This window comes from Triturus cristatus, chromosome 6 (assembly GCF_964204655.1).
Source record: "Triturus cristatus chromosome 6, aTriCri1.1, whole genome shotgun sequence".
Taxonomy (NCBI): domain Eukaryota; kingdom Metazoa; phylum Chordata; class Amphibia; order Caudata; family Salamandridae; genus Triturus; species Triturus cristatus.
The window spans coordinates 1,442,759,876-1,442,774,299 of record NC_140589.1 but is presented as its reverse complement, the minus strand read 5'-3'; the positions used below and the strand labels follow the sequence as shown (position 1 = coordinate 1,442,774,299).

Genomic DNA, 14,424 nt, shown 5'->3' with positions numbered 1-14,424 from the left:
TTATAGTACAGTCAGACTTTTTGCAACATCTGCTTCACAGCCCTCCCCCCAGAATTCCTAATTCAGAAACTTAAAGTATTACAGATGGATTTTGGTAGGGTTCAGACAACACTAGCACTGTGGTGGTGTCATTTTCAACTAGTATTTAAGAGGATATTTCGGAGAATATTCTTAATAATACGCAAGGTAATTTGTCAGGTTGGCCCAATAATTGAAAGAGATACATTGTGATCTTGAGACTCTGTTTTTATGAATGTCCATAGTGTTTTCTTGTAATTCGATGCATGCCTGTCGTCTCAGAAAGATTTACAGGACCTATTGAAAAAAAAAGGGAAAGGTTTGAATGTTTTGGAGTAGCATTGCTTTAAATTCAGCATTAGCGGACTGACTGGTCCATACATATTCCTGACATATTTTCTAACCACACAGAGTTGGATTATTTCTTGTGGTAAGAAACTTACTACGATAACGTATCAGTGACAAGTAGGCTCCCATAAGTCTCAGTCCACAAAACCCAACTTAAGACTCCAGTCTATCTCAGAAGCTGAGAATATTTCCTTTTATCCTAGTGTTAACTTTTATATGACTTCTTTGTCACTGGCAGACTTGCTGTATATGGTTGCATTAATCTATGTCAGAGTATTACCAGTGCAACTGTAACCTACAAAGAGATTTCAGCCTTGAAAGAAACTAGATTATTATTTGGGTGGGTGACTATCCACATCAAGGAATAATAACACCCATATTGAGACGAACCCTCAAAGTCATTAAATTAACCTCAGCTCAACCCCCTGCTAGCTTTGGTACAGATGGACAGGCTTAACTAATAGCAATGTGTAAAGTATTTATGGAGTAAATTTAATAAACAAAATGACATAAAAAAATGCAAAAATCTAATAAGGGGAACCAGAGATATGAAATTTTAAAGTTTTAAGTTGGAATAGCACCAAAAAGCAGAAAGTGCCAATGATAGTCAATGGTCATGGTAGACCGAGACCCAGGTACTTTACGTCCTGCTGGCGGCACCACTGTTTTTACCCAGTCCCAGTTCTATGTTTCGAATTAAAATATTCTTAGATCTGGAGCCTGTTTTAAAAATCACCCGCTCACGTTACTATACACATAGCACCAGTTGCCCACATACACCTCTCACATACGGTGATCTCAGATCAAAAGAACTCCGCCAAAGTAGCCACCAGGCCCGTTGGACATTGCAGCGCCGGTCTGACGAGGAGCGCCCTATGATGAAGCATGACACCCTAACAGGTGTGTGAGGGCATTATGATCTGAAATTCAGATCTCCCAGCGACAACACTACTGGCATATAGTGACACCTTTCACATACATGCCATAACAGAGGAACTGTTTACCCACAATGTTTTGTTTATGTTCATTGAGGAGCATGGGAACAGGACCTTTTTAAATATCAGCTCTTCTGTCCCCCTGATTGATTACATGATTAAACCACACTAAACCTGGGCTCTGAGGGTGTGTGTGAGTGTGTGTAGGGGGTGTACTATGGTGATCCTAGTGTCCTCCCACATCTAACACCAAAATCGAGTTTGAAACAGCCTGGGGGCCCCAAGAAACCCAGAGACAGAAGTCTGGTAGAGTAGGGTTTTCAGCATCCTAATAGAGGATACATGAGAATTGTTTTGGCATCCTGATGCCCTGTTCTGAAATGTGCCTCAAGTGTTATATGTAAACCCAGCAGACCTGTCAAGCAGGCTTTAAAACTGTAATGTCTAAAAAAAGCAGACTGTGATTGAAGTCTGCCTGGCTGAAGGGAAAAAGGAAGGGGGCAGGCCTGGGTATTAGCTACATCTGCTTGTGATAGGGTAGAAGTTAATCAAGTCCTCTGCACAGCCCATAAAGACATAACACCTCCCCACGCCCAAGGCAATTATCTCAACTCTGGGAGCAAGTTCACTCCTCATCAAGGGGGGCTATTCAAAAAATAATTACTAGCTGGCAGAAGTGGGGCAGCTAAATGTGGATTAGCATCCAAGAACTTTCAAGCAGGAAAAGATAACTTTCTAAAAGTTACTTTTCCTTAATATTTAATACAAATCTGAATTCGCCTTTGAATTAGATTTTTAATAGTTGTTAAACATAGTTGTTTAATTATTTTTCTAGCTCGTCCCATTTCAGAGATACAGTATTATTATTAAATTTTACACCCAGGGTTTTTCTATAGAATAGCCAGACTTGCTACAGTGAAAATAGCTTGAGAAGCCTTTTCACTGTAACGACATATGTAACATTAAATTTATACATGTCCTACTTTTAAATCCTATTCATCCTAACTCATGGGCATTAAGGCCTACTTAGGCGTAACTTATACATATTTGTCAGGACAATTTGGCAGTTTAAAACTGCACAGCCAGGCTACAGAGGGTAGGCTTGCAGTCATGTTTATACTCTCATTGTAGTGGATGGTACTATGGGTGGTGCAGTTCACTTGTAAAGTTTCCGTTATAGGGCCTGGGTACACTTACAGATGAGTTACATATGCCAATTAGTAGTAGTCCAACTTTATCCTGTTGAAAGAAGGAGCACAGCTACTTTATCAAAGTTTAGCAAGGGTAAAGTGCACAGAGTTCTACAGCTAGCAAAAATATAGGATCCTGCAAAAAGTGACAAACCAGGAGGGACCACGCAGATAAAACAGACCTCCTACATTGTCAGTGTCTGTAATGAGCAGTGGATATGATTCATTCGTTTTTCTACTGATCAAGTTATTGAAGGTCTATTCACGTGCTGAATGCTCATGTAGTATTCCAGATTATAACAGAGTCCATAAATTGTTTCAAGAGTTTTGATATCATTGAAGCACCCCATGGGATCAGAGCGCAGATGATCTTTTCTTGCTCCATCCCCCAGTCTAACCTGAATTGTATAGCCACTAAGCTTTTATGCCAAATGTGGAGAGAAAAGTCTCCCAAAACATCCCCATAATGATAAGCCACATTCTGTTTCAGTTTGATCCGCTGCATCTCTCTTCTGCGGCGTGCAATTCTTTCTCCTTTGAGCTTGACTCATTAGCAGCTCCCTCGTCCACCAACACGGGCCACGCACAAAACCTCGGCATCATACTGGACTCCTCGCTCACTATGAACCACCAAATCAACACCATCTCCTCATTATGTTTCCACACTCTTCATCTATTTGCGAATGAATATATAGGAAACTTATTTAAACAAGGTAGACTAATTTATGAATAAAAGTGCAATTCGTAGTCACAGTGACCAAATATGACTCCAAAAAACGCTATAATTATGTGTTTTTATTTATTACATATCAATCTATAATCTTGTATATAAACATACAATGTATCTGTTTAGCTTTCTCAATACCCTATGTCTGGACAGATCTCGTTATACTTGTATCTTTTACATTGAATTATTTCTCAGTTTTGCATTCAATTGTTCTTTATATCAATCACTTCAATCGTGCATTGATTTACACAATAGTGATTCTGTCAAGATCATGTGCCAATATATTTACAACCAACACTCTTCATCTTCTTTGAAAGCCCTTCAGATGGATCCCCACTGAGGTCAGAAAGACGATCGCTCACACACTCATCAGCAGCAGACTCTGCTACGGTAATGCACTTCCCGCAGGCTTCACCCAGAACCTCCGCAGGAAACTACAGAACGTTCAAAATGTCACAGCCAGACTGGTCCTCACCATCACCCGCAGCAGCCACATCTCCAAACACTTAAGAGAACTCCACTGGCTCCCAGTCAACAGAAGAGTCACCTTCATGCTCCTCACAAATGCCTACAAAGCCATCCACAACACCAGACCTACATACCTGAACCACCGCTTCTTATTCCACATACCCACCAGACACCTCCACTCCACCCAGCTGGCCCTGGCCACCGTACATCGGATCCGCAAGACAGGAAGGTCCTTCTACTATGTCGCAGCCAAAGCCTGGAACACTCTGCCTCTCCATCGCTAACCCAATTCAGGAAAGATCTCAAGGCCTGGCTCTTCGACTGAACCTCAGTGCCCAATCGGACCTGCAGCCCCCCCAATAAATCAATGTCAAGTTAAATTCTTGCTTTTATGAGAAAATCTATTTTATTTCTAACTTATGGTATACAGGGTTGCTGCAGTACTGGATAGTATGGGTGCAGGCTCCTCTAGTACAAGCACACTGCCAAGACAGTTACGAGTCTCAGCACCTCTTACAGTGCCAACTTTGCCAGTGGCCCCCTCTGGCATACGGGGTCACTGCAGTGTGATGTATGGGCACGTCCAGTCTCACACAGCGCTTAACTCAGCTCAGTCCACCACAGCCCAGGCATATGTGTGTCACCGAGCTGACACTGCACACGGGCATTGAACTGATCAGTGCACAGCTGAATCCGCACAACTCTCACAGGGAGTCCTCACCTGACCTGTTCCTTTCAATGTTCTCCTCTTCCTCACAGGACATACTAGTTTTGGCAAGCAGGCAAGTCGGTGGTGCTGCAGGGCAGGTGGTCTGGGTTTTCCTGGGTGATGTCCCCTCACCCAACAGAGAGACTAGCAGGCCTTTGCCCTCTGTGCTGATCAAAGGCAGACGTTTTGCAGAGCTTCCCCTTCTCAAATAGCCTGGCTGCTTGGCAAATAGCAAATTTTGGTGTCTCAACCTCCCCTTCTTATAGTCCATTTCTGGACACCAAAATGTAATTTAGTATCTGAGTCTTTGAAGTTTTATGTTGGAGTTCTTCTTCCTGTGAAGTGTCCACTTCTTCTTTTCATCTTTCCCCTTGAAAGGATGTGTGTTACCATAGGCAAGACTCCGAAGCTGATTGGCCACACACAATTCATGGTAGTGACCAGAGTTCACACCTGGATGTCAGCCCTATGATATGTGCCTTAAAAGGTTAATCTCAGGCTCTCCGCCCTACTCATTATGATTCCCTTATCAGCCCCATCTCCTATCCTGAGATGTGTCCTGGGCCCTTTCTTGTGATCTACCACTGAATCAAAGAGTAACCTTTTGAAGTGTAAAGGGAGGATCCCTTCGTCCTTTCCTCCAGTGTGTGTACCACCTAGCTCACAGGAATGCAGCAATACACAAATTTATGTGAGGGTAATTCCTGTCCTACTCATGTCTTTACCAGGCAGGCCTGGGCTTCCCAAAATGGAACCCTGGGTCCTCCATGTAATGTACCATTGAAGGCACACTACTCATTGTACCATTCACAGCACACTTTCTGTCAAGCACTGTTCAGTCCATCCATTGTACCACTACAAGTACACATGTATTGAATACATACAGTCAGTCTCTGCACACTGAAGCTTTTCTATATTGTACAAGAGTGCTATTTACAATACTCACCATGTGCATGCTGCACAAGACGTCACTCTTCATGTATTGTACTACGCGCAAGCACACATACACTGAGCACATGCTTTCATTGCATATACACTGCACAGAACTACATCTTTCATGTCATGTTTTCCTTGAAGGCATAGATACACTAAACACATGAACCAATCCCAGTCTATCCCTATACTGTGCCCTTCCCAGGCACAAATACATCCAGCGAAGTCACTACTGCTGCGCTGCGCAGCACTCAACATCTACCTGATGTAGGCCAAGATTGAGTTAAGCACATTGCAGCTGAACTTTTAAAAAGGTGAGTGAACCTGTAGGCCTCACTCCAGTAGCACAAGGTAAAAAGGACCTGTTCACTACTGTTGATCACTACACAGTGTGCAACCACCACACACTCATTCTGCTTAAGTCTTGGTGATGGTGGTAGCCTTCTACCACTATGAGGGTAGCACTTTGGATGCCCCTCCCAGTCCAACAAGACCGCAATCTGTGAGACAGGCCTATGTCATGGCGCACACGCATGATTTGTTAACCTATGAAAAAAGGTCATCATTAGGGCAGGTGTACACGTCTTCAACATACAGAGTACTCTTCCGTCCCAACAGTCACATTGGATAGATCTCATTCCTCCTTCAGCATGCCTAGGTCCTCCTCATTGGTAGCATCTAATGTGATTCCCCAGTTCTCACACTTTTACGAGCAATCTACTTATAAAAGTGTTGTCTGAAGGTAGATCTGGATTTCTTTCTGGATCCTGAAGAATGCCACCATGCGTTTGCGACCCAGTCTTCTGGGTGAAGTAGCAGGTTAGTTTCTAATTGAGTGAAGCAGATCCCGGATGTAAGTCTGTATGTTTTCACCTGCAGCTGCCTGAAGAACACCCCTGATGGATATATTTTTCCATATTGAATGAATCTCTGGATCCTTTTGTTTGGCTGTAAACTCTGTTTTGTTCATTCAGTGAGAACAGCTTCTTCCACATCGGGTACTGTTCCCCAGACCTGTCATCGAAATCATTCTGGCTTCCACCCAGTTTAGTGTCCTGCTTGTACACTTCTTGCATGCTGGAATTCAGGTGCATGCAAAGGATCCACCTTTCATCTTGATTTCCTGTGAACATGTCCACATACTCTTATATGAACTGAGCACACCTCCATTACGTCCATTATGGTACCTTCATTCAGAAACTTATGAGGAGGGGAAATGCCTGCCCCTTGTCTTTCTGCACCTTTCATGAGGCTTTCATTAACAGCAACTCCTGGACCAATGGTTCCCTCTTCCTTTTGCCTCCTTCCAACTTCCCACAATCTGTTGTGACGTGTTGTAGATGAGACTGGATAGTTAATTCGACCTTTGTTGCTTCCTCTCAAAGCCCAGAAAACGCTACCCACAACTTACCAAAGGTCCCAAACCTCTGTGATGCTCATAGTTTAAGGCAGCAAAGCTGAAGTATCGGGTTCCCTAGGGGACAATTCTGTACCACTTTTATGAAACCACTCCTCTACCTGAGCTAAATCATGTTGACCAAGTCAATCTTTTATCGGGCCTGTGGTAGTAAACGCCACTAGTCAGCATCAGTCAGTAATCCATTGGATTCCTTTTGCAGTGAACAAAGGAGTAGCCAGAAAATTAAAAATAACCCCCCGAGTCATACCTCTAATCATACTGAGCCAGCTATGCACGCAATCCTGAACCTATTTAGGAAAGTTCCTTTCATCCTCCTTCTGTCTCTCTGTTTACCCTTCTTCTCACCCTTCTATCAATTCATCCATGCATCGGTCTATCTCTTCAACTTTCCATCCCTTAACCAGTCCATGCACCTATCTATTTATCCATCGTTTCACTCTTTCATTTATATATCCATCATTTCAGCCATCCCCCATCAATATATCAATGTGTCCATCTATCTATCCTTTCACCCATCCATCCTTTCACTCTTCTCCATCTATCATTCTTCATCCTTCCATCTATGCGCTGTTTCACCTATCGACTCCTTCACTATTCCATTCACCCTTTCACTCTTCTACTCTCCATCCTTTCAATCTTTCATCATTCTTTCTTTCACCTTTCATCTTTTCTTCCTTATTTCCTTTCATTTTTTTGTCTCCTGCTCATTTATTCCTCCATCTACCCATCGTTTTTCTCTCATTCTTACCTTTTCTTTCTCATCTTTCACTCTCTTACCTTTCTCTCTCATGCTCACTTTTCTCTTTGTTCCTCTCCCTGTGCTGTCCACTGTTTTCATCCTTTCTCTTTGTTAGTTCCCTTTGCTGTGCATGTCAGCCCACCGCACATACCCCTCTCTCCTAGTATTCCCTAACATTATTCGGAACCTGACTGCCTTTTTTCCACCAGGCATTTCTCCAATGGTCTGTAGTCTTTGGAGGCCAGTTTTTAGGACAGGCGGGTCACTGCTGGTGCCTCAGTGACACTTTCTTCTGCTCTCAAGTAATTACAGCAGGAATATGGGAGGGACACTTTCTTCTGCTCCCCAAGTAATTACGGTAGGCATATAGGAGGGACACTGGGTCTTCAGGAGGGAGAGATGAGAGAGCGAGGAAGAAGGGAGGCCAGTTTTTAGGACAGGCGGGTTTGCTGCTGGTGCCTCAGTGACACTTTCTTCTGCTCCCCAAATAATTACAGAATTATCAGACTACAGGAGGTATCCCATAAACCCTAAAGAGACTAGGGCGAACATTTGTAACATACAACAATGTCTCTTAGGGTATTAATTAAAAGTCAGTTTCAGGCAGCACAATTAATTGCTGAGAGTGGAAGGAGAGAAGGAGAAAACCAGGGAGACAAAATGTTTGGTAAAATAGAATGTACTTTAGTAATTGCATATATTTGTCATATTTAGCTTCATATATTCAAACATATGAGAGGGTGACACTGCGTTACATTGAATGGCATGCAACCTGTGGAATACTATGCACAAGTGCTTGTGAAAAATTGTGACGCCGCAAGTGACACGTGAGGAAGTATGTACAGTGACAAGAAGGGGTGCAGCAAAGAACAAGTGAGAGTGAAATTTACATAGTTGGGATACCGAAACAATAAATGATAATATATACAAAAGGAGTCAAGTAGGGTATCCTTGAGGAAATAGCGACGAAATTTCGCTGTAAAAGTTGACGGCGTTTCGGCCTGTAGAAAAGTTTAGGCCATCATCAAGACCAGGTTACTGTTATTTATATGGCAGTGTAGACATATCACAACTGACAACAATTTGGGTTTGGATAAGGTCCCGGAACAATTCAAGTTGGACAAGAAAAGCCTCTGCTGGAAGGGACGGTTTGGGAGTCCCAGGTAATCCAGCAAGGTTCACGGACGATCGCTCTGAGTAGCAATAAGCCAAAAGCTGCTGGGCAATGTACAAAAGGAGTAAAGTAGGGTATCCTTGAGGAAATAGCGCTGAAATTTTCGCTGTAAAAGTCGGTGGCGTTTCGGCCTGTAGAAGTGTTTAGGCTCTCATCAGGACCAGGTTACTGTAATTTATATGGCATTGGCGACGTATTACAAGTGACAATTAAGGTTTGGATAAGGTCCCGGAACAATTCAAGTTGGACCTGAAAAGCCTGTGCTGGAAGGGACGGTTTGGAAGTCCCAGGTAATCCGGCAAGGTTCACGGACTATTGCTCTGAGTAGCGATAAGCCAAAAGCTGCTGGGCAATGTTCTTGCGGAAGTCAGCTGAAGGAACGACGAGGAGCATCAAGAAGCCGGCAGTTGTAATGTAATTACAGCAGGCATATGGGAGGGACACTGGGTCTTCAGGAGGGAGAGATGAGAGAGCGAGGAGGAAGGGAGCAGGCCTGATCGGAACGTTTTTGCCAGGGCCGCGTTAGTTGCCCAGGCAGGCCCTGCCAGTATTATTTATACGGCAAAACAGAAGACGCCTACAAATTAACGATTTAGTGGGACAGAGTTCACCAAGCTATAGGGCTCTGTTTCTTTGTTTTCTGTTTCTGGGATGCATTGCTTTAATACAACAGCTGTCAGCCTTCCACACTTCCTTGACCACCATTCTCTTCTAAGCCTCCCTTTGGCCGAAGGGCTAAGCCCTTCTTCAGTCTCAGACTTATTGTTCACCCTTTCTTCAGCTTTGTTCACTGTTGTTATTCTTGACTTATTCACTACAGGCTCAGTACTTGTTTTGGGTTGACGTTGAGACACTTGAGCACATTCTTCTCCCCCTTCGGTTCATTCAGGCACCAGGGTTTGACTCTGCAAACTAGTGGTTGTTGTTCTTCACCAGCTTGTCTCACAACCCTGGTATGCAACACATATACCCAGTTCAGAAGGCCACTACACTTCACAACTTTGTTCGTCACAAGGAGAACTAGAAAGGGGCCACAATAGCGGGGCTCCAAACAGCCTTTCCTGACGTGTTTCTTCACCAAGACCCAATCTATTGACCCTAAGTCATGACACTGTTCTTGGCTTGGAAGAGTCATCACTTCAGCCTGGTGAGAGACAGAATACACCATGTCAGCCAGTCCCTTGCAGTAGTTGAGAACCATAGCATCTGTAATATTGAAAAGCAAAGCTGCAGGCATAGTGGTAAGTCTTATGGCTCTCCCCATTAAAATCTCATGGGGGGACAGTTATGTCCTCCTATCCAGAGTACTTCAGAGTGTCATCAGTACCAGAGGAACGGCGTCAGGGTACTTGAGTGATGTGGATGCACACACTTTGGCAAGATAATGCCAGACTCCTCAGGCTTGTAACTACAATTGAATCTCTGATCCACCTACAGAGATATACGCAGCATATGCATCAACTTATTCTTTGAAGTGCGTCCCACGATCTGATTCAAGAGAAACCGATAAGCTGAAATGAGGGATCAATTCCCTAAATAACAACTTGGCTACACTGAGACTGTAGTATATCCTAGATGAGTACACCTCTACCCTAACGGGAAAAGATACACACTGCCACCAAGATTTAACAGAACTCATTACACAAGGGCATCTCTATAAAGTGAGTTGCATGTGTTTGAAAGGACCACCTGACATTCCTGTATTGCTCATTATAACAACTGTCCTCTTGCCTGCATTTCACTGCTAGCAGGTGCCACATGGATTGCACAAATCCTCTGCAATTACATGGAAACTGGGATTAAACCAGTGCGTTTTGAACAGATGCACCATTTCATCTCTCACTACATAAGTTGGGCCATGGATATGTCTAGCCTTTGGCGACAATTTAATGTTTGGTAGGATGGATCTCCCATCTGTTGGATCCCAAATCTCATCCTTATTTTTCACACATCTTGCTCTGACCCACCTCTTCTGTTCTTTTTCTGGGACTTCCTCTTGTAAACATTTGATCTCTTTCCACTGTCAACAAAAGGCTTGAAGTAACATCTTTTTCTGATTCATCTGACTGATCTCTATTCAATGTGCAGAACTTGAGTGCAATTTCTAGCAATCTCATCTGCATAGCTGTTGCCGGTGGTCACAAAATCAGAGCCGGCAACTGTAACACTTCAAGCAGCTCCATGACTTAATTACCATTGTGAATTTGGGAACGAGAGGAAGGCATGAAACCTATCTGGGACCATTACTGCCCGATGTCGTGGACCCCGCTAAACCCATATTGGCTGTGGGTATAAATGGTAACTCTCAGATTGTTAGAGACACTGCAATCTCTAGTAAGAGAAATCTGTTCAGCCACCTGTGCGGAGGTTGTATTGCACACAAAGGAGGCTTCCACTACAACTCCTAAGTTGCTGACAGCTTTCAAAATTCTGTGTCCATCTCTGAAACAAAAGCCAACTGCAAACAACATACAATGGAGATCTTCCAGTGTGACAGCTTGAGTGTCTGGTCTGGCTTGGTACAGAACTCTAACATCCAGACAGTCATGGTCAACCCCTTCATCCTCTTCATCAGACATAGGCAACGGAAGCAGTGTGGCAGGGTTCAGATAGGTGCAGTACCTTAGAGTAGTATTATTGGCAGCAAGAATCACTTTCTCATAGTGAGTCAGCCTTCTATGTGTCATGTTGTGTCCGTTTGTAGGTGAGTAAGATCGCAACAGAATGGGGAACCATAATGGTAAGCGTGTACCCCATTACAATTTCTTCACATTGCTGTACACCAGCTGTAACCACCTCCTTTAAGCAACCTGGAAACTCTGCTGTGCCGGATTAAGGCTGGCAGAGAAGTATGCCACTGGTCGTTTAGAATTCCAGTGGGTAAGTATTAACACAGACAGGGCGCACCCGTCCCATTCACAGCAGTACAAAGAGAAATTATTTTCATAATCTGGGATTCCCGGAGCTAGGGCACAGCACAGACTTTCTCTCACCTCCAGGAAGGCACTCATGTATTAGTTGTCCCAGGGTAGCATATCAGACATATCGGTGTGTAAGCCTCTGTAGAGGCTTTGCCACTAGGGAAAGGTCGGGAATCCATTGGGGCAAAAACGCAGTATTCCCAGAAACATCCTGACTTCTTCTTTGCGTTGTGGGAGGGTTAATTCCCAGAATGATAGAGATCTTCTCATGAAATACCTTTCTAGTTCCTTTCTCAGTATGGTGCCACAAATACGGAACTTCTTTCTGGCAGTACTACAGTTTGGTTAGGGACACTTTGTGTACATTCTCTGCAAATGATTCAACAGGGCAATAGTGTCTTACCTGCATGCATTTTGTGCTGTCGACGCCACCAGTAGATCATCTATATATTGGACCAGGACCGAGTGCGTGGCCACTGCAAAGTCTCCAGATTCTTTTTCAGTATCTGACTGAAGATCGAGGGGCTCTCTGTGTACCTCTGTGGGACTCAGCACCAAGCCAGCACTTTATTTTGGAATTGGATTGCAAAAATAAATTGGGTGTCCTCATGTAGAGGAATAGAGAAGGATGCTACTCACAAATCAATAATTGTAAACCACTCAGCATCACAAGGTATTTGGGAAAGTATAACGGCAAGATTTGATAAATGGGACAACAATATTATTGACCTCCCTGGTCTTGCACGATTCCTCCTCTTTTTATTTGGCTTCTACAAACCCATTGTGCGTGAATTGCAGGGATTCCCTAGTATTTATTTTAAGATGCCTTGTTCAAACATGGATTCAATTATGGGGGTCATTCGAGCCACCGCCTCTGGTGAGAGGTTGTACTGAGGCGTTCAGGGATACTCTGCATTCTGTTTTTTATTCTCACAGGTTCAGCATCTTTGATCAGGGCAGTATCTCTGCCAAAAGAATCCCAGACTTCCTCCTTCACAAAGTCCTTTAAATCAGGGGGTAAGTTTTCCTTTGACAAAACTGAGAACAATCCAATTCTTTCACTTTTGTGTGCTCAGTTTAAAGTCTGTATCTTCATCATATGTCTGGAGCTCAGCACCATCCGGTGGACAATCGGTCACATAATTGAGTTTGCAGAGTATCCTTGCCAATTAAATTAACTGGACTTGAATCACATATTGCAAGCTGATGGTCCTCTTCAAGAGGGCCTGTCTTCACAGGGACTTTACCAGGATTCACAATTTGCTTATTTGAAATACCTAAACCTTGGACTTGACATTTTGAAGTCTTTGCATTTGCATATTTGGTACAGGCATCGCATTTATGCATATTCTCGCTTTCAGTAGCCCAACATACAATAATGAAACGGAGTGGTCTTTTTCAACATGGCTGTGTCCATCCCTGAATTAGAGTCTACCGACATTCCTCACCCTGCGGAACACTGTTCCCATTCTGCATCATCTGTACTCTGCCTTGATAACCAGCTCCCTGCATTCCTGCACCATCACCAGGACCATAACCAGAAATTTCCATATATGTGCAATTCTGGAATCCTTTCTGTGCTAACTTCATATGAGCCAACATGACTTTCTCTGTCTGACGTCTAAATAATCAAGGCAGTACTTTGCTACTACAGGATCTCATCCAGGGGTTTTGATAGCCAACAAATCACATTCTGCTGAATATACAAGCTAATTTTTGGTGACAGACCATGAACAAACTAAGACATACAATTACTTAGATTCCCCCTCTCTGGATTCTCAACACCACTGTTCTGTTGTAAAACCTGCCTTAGCCGTTTGTGATAAGCATGTATAGACTCTTGGCTACTAGTGATATTTTCAACCGATGAATCTCTTTCTCTTGAATCGTAGTCTTCAAGAAGGCAGATTACTGGTTATATTTTTCCATGACAGCAGGAGAAGGGGCATTCATTCAATCAACTCTCTGTTAGCTCATTAGCCGGCCACTGCACTGACACCTTGCACCTTTCCAAATCACTAGGGATGACGATATTAAAGAAAGTATCAAAATCCTCCCAAAGCACTGTTGAAGACTTCACAAATCTCCCAACTTGAGTGTACCATAGGTCAGGATCTTCTCTCAGTGTAAGAACTTTATTTTGTAAATGTGAAAAAATCACCACAACTACAAGGTACATGCACAAATCCATCCCTGTGCACCTCTCTCAGTGGGTAACCTTTGACCTCTGTGTCGCTTTGTCTACCCTCCCCATATAGTCCTCCAGAATCATCTTTCTTTTACTTTCTCTTTTATTTTTGTGCAAACCAATCTTTAATCATTTGAATATCTTTCCACTTCTGAATGCTACCAATTAATTCCCTTGGGTGTAATTTTAGTCCAGGTGTTCACATTTTCTTGAGAGTTTCTTCACTTATGAATATCCTAAAATTCTTCTTTAGATTGTGGTTTTTAGACAAGTTGACCCCAAACTCCGTAGATAACCCCTCCAAAATGTCATGAATTTCACAAGCACACCAAGCAGCTTTCTTGCATAGGCAGAAACATTCCTCTCTGCTGTACCCATCTTTGAATCCTAACTCTAGATTTTCCTTGATAAGTTCCTCAAATTCTGCTTTTAGGGCCTCATGTAGGTAAATAAATTTTACCGGTTCTTAAATACCGAGCCGTACCGAATCGGTAAATTAGAATCGGTAAGTTATATGTAGGTAAAAATTCGGTAACAGTTACCGATTCGGTAACATTCGGTAATCACGAATCGGAATTCACCGAATCGGTAAATACCGAGGTGGTATTTACCGATTCGGAAAATACCGAGGTGGTATTTACCGAATCGGAAAAT

The 14,424-nt window shown here is 43.2% G+C and overlaps 1 protein-coding gene across 1 annotated transcript in view; it reads left to right on the top strand.

Moving 5' to 3' along the window:
• Positions 1 to 14,424, top strand: part of LOC146821513 (uncharacterized) — a 436,639-nt gene that overhangs the window by 178,689 nt on the left and 243,526 nt on the right. The gene's annotated exons all lie outside the window — the stretch shown is intronic.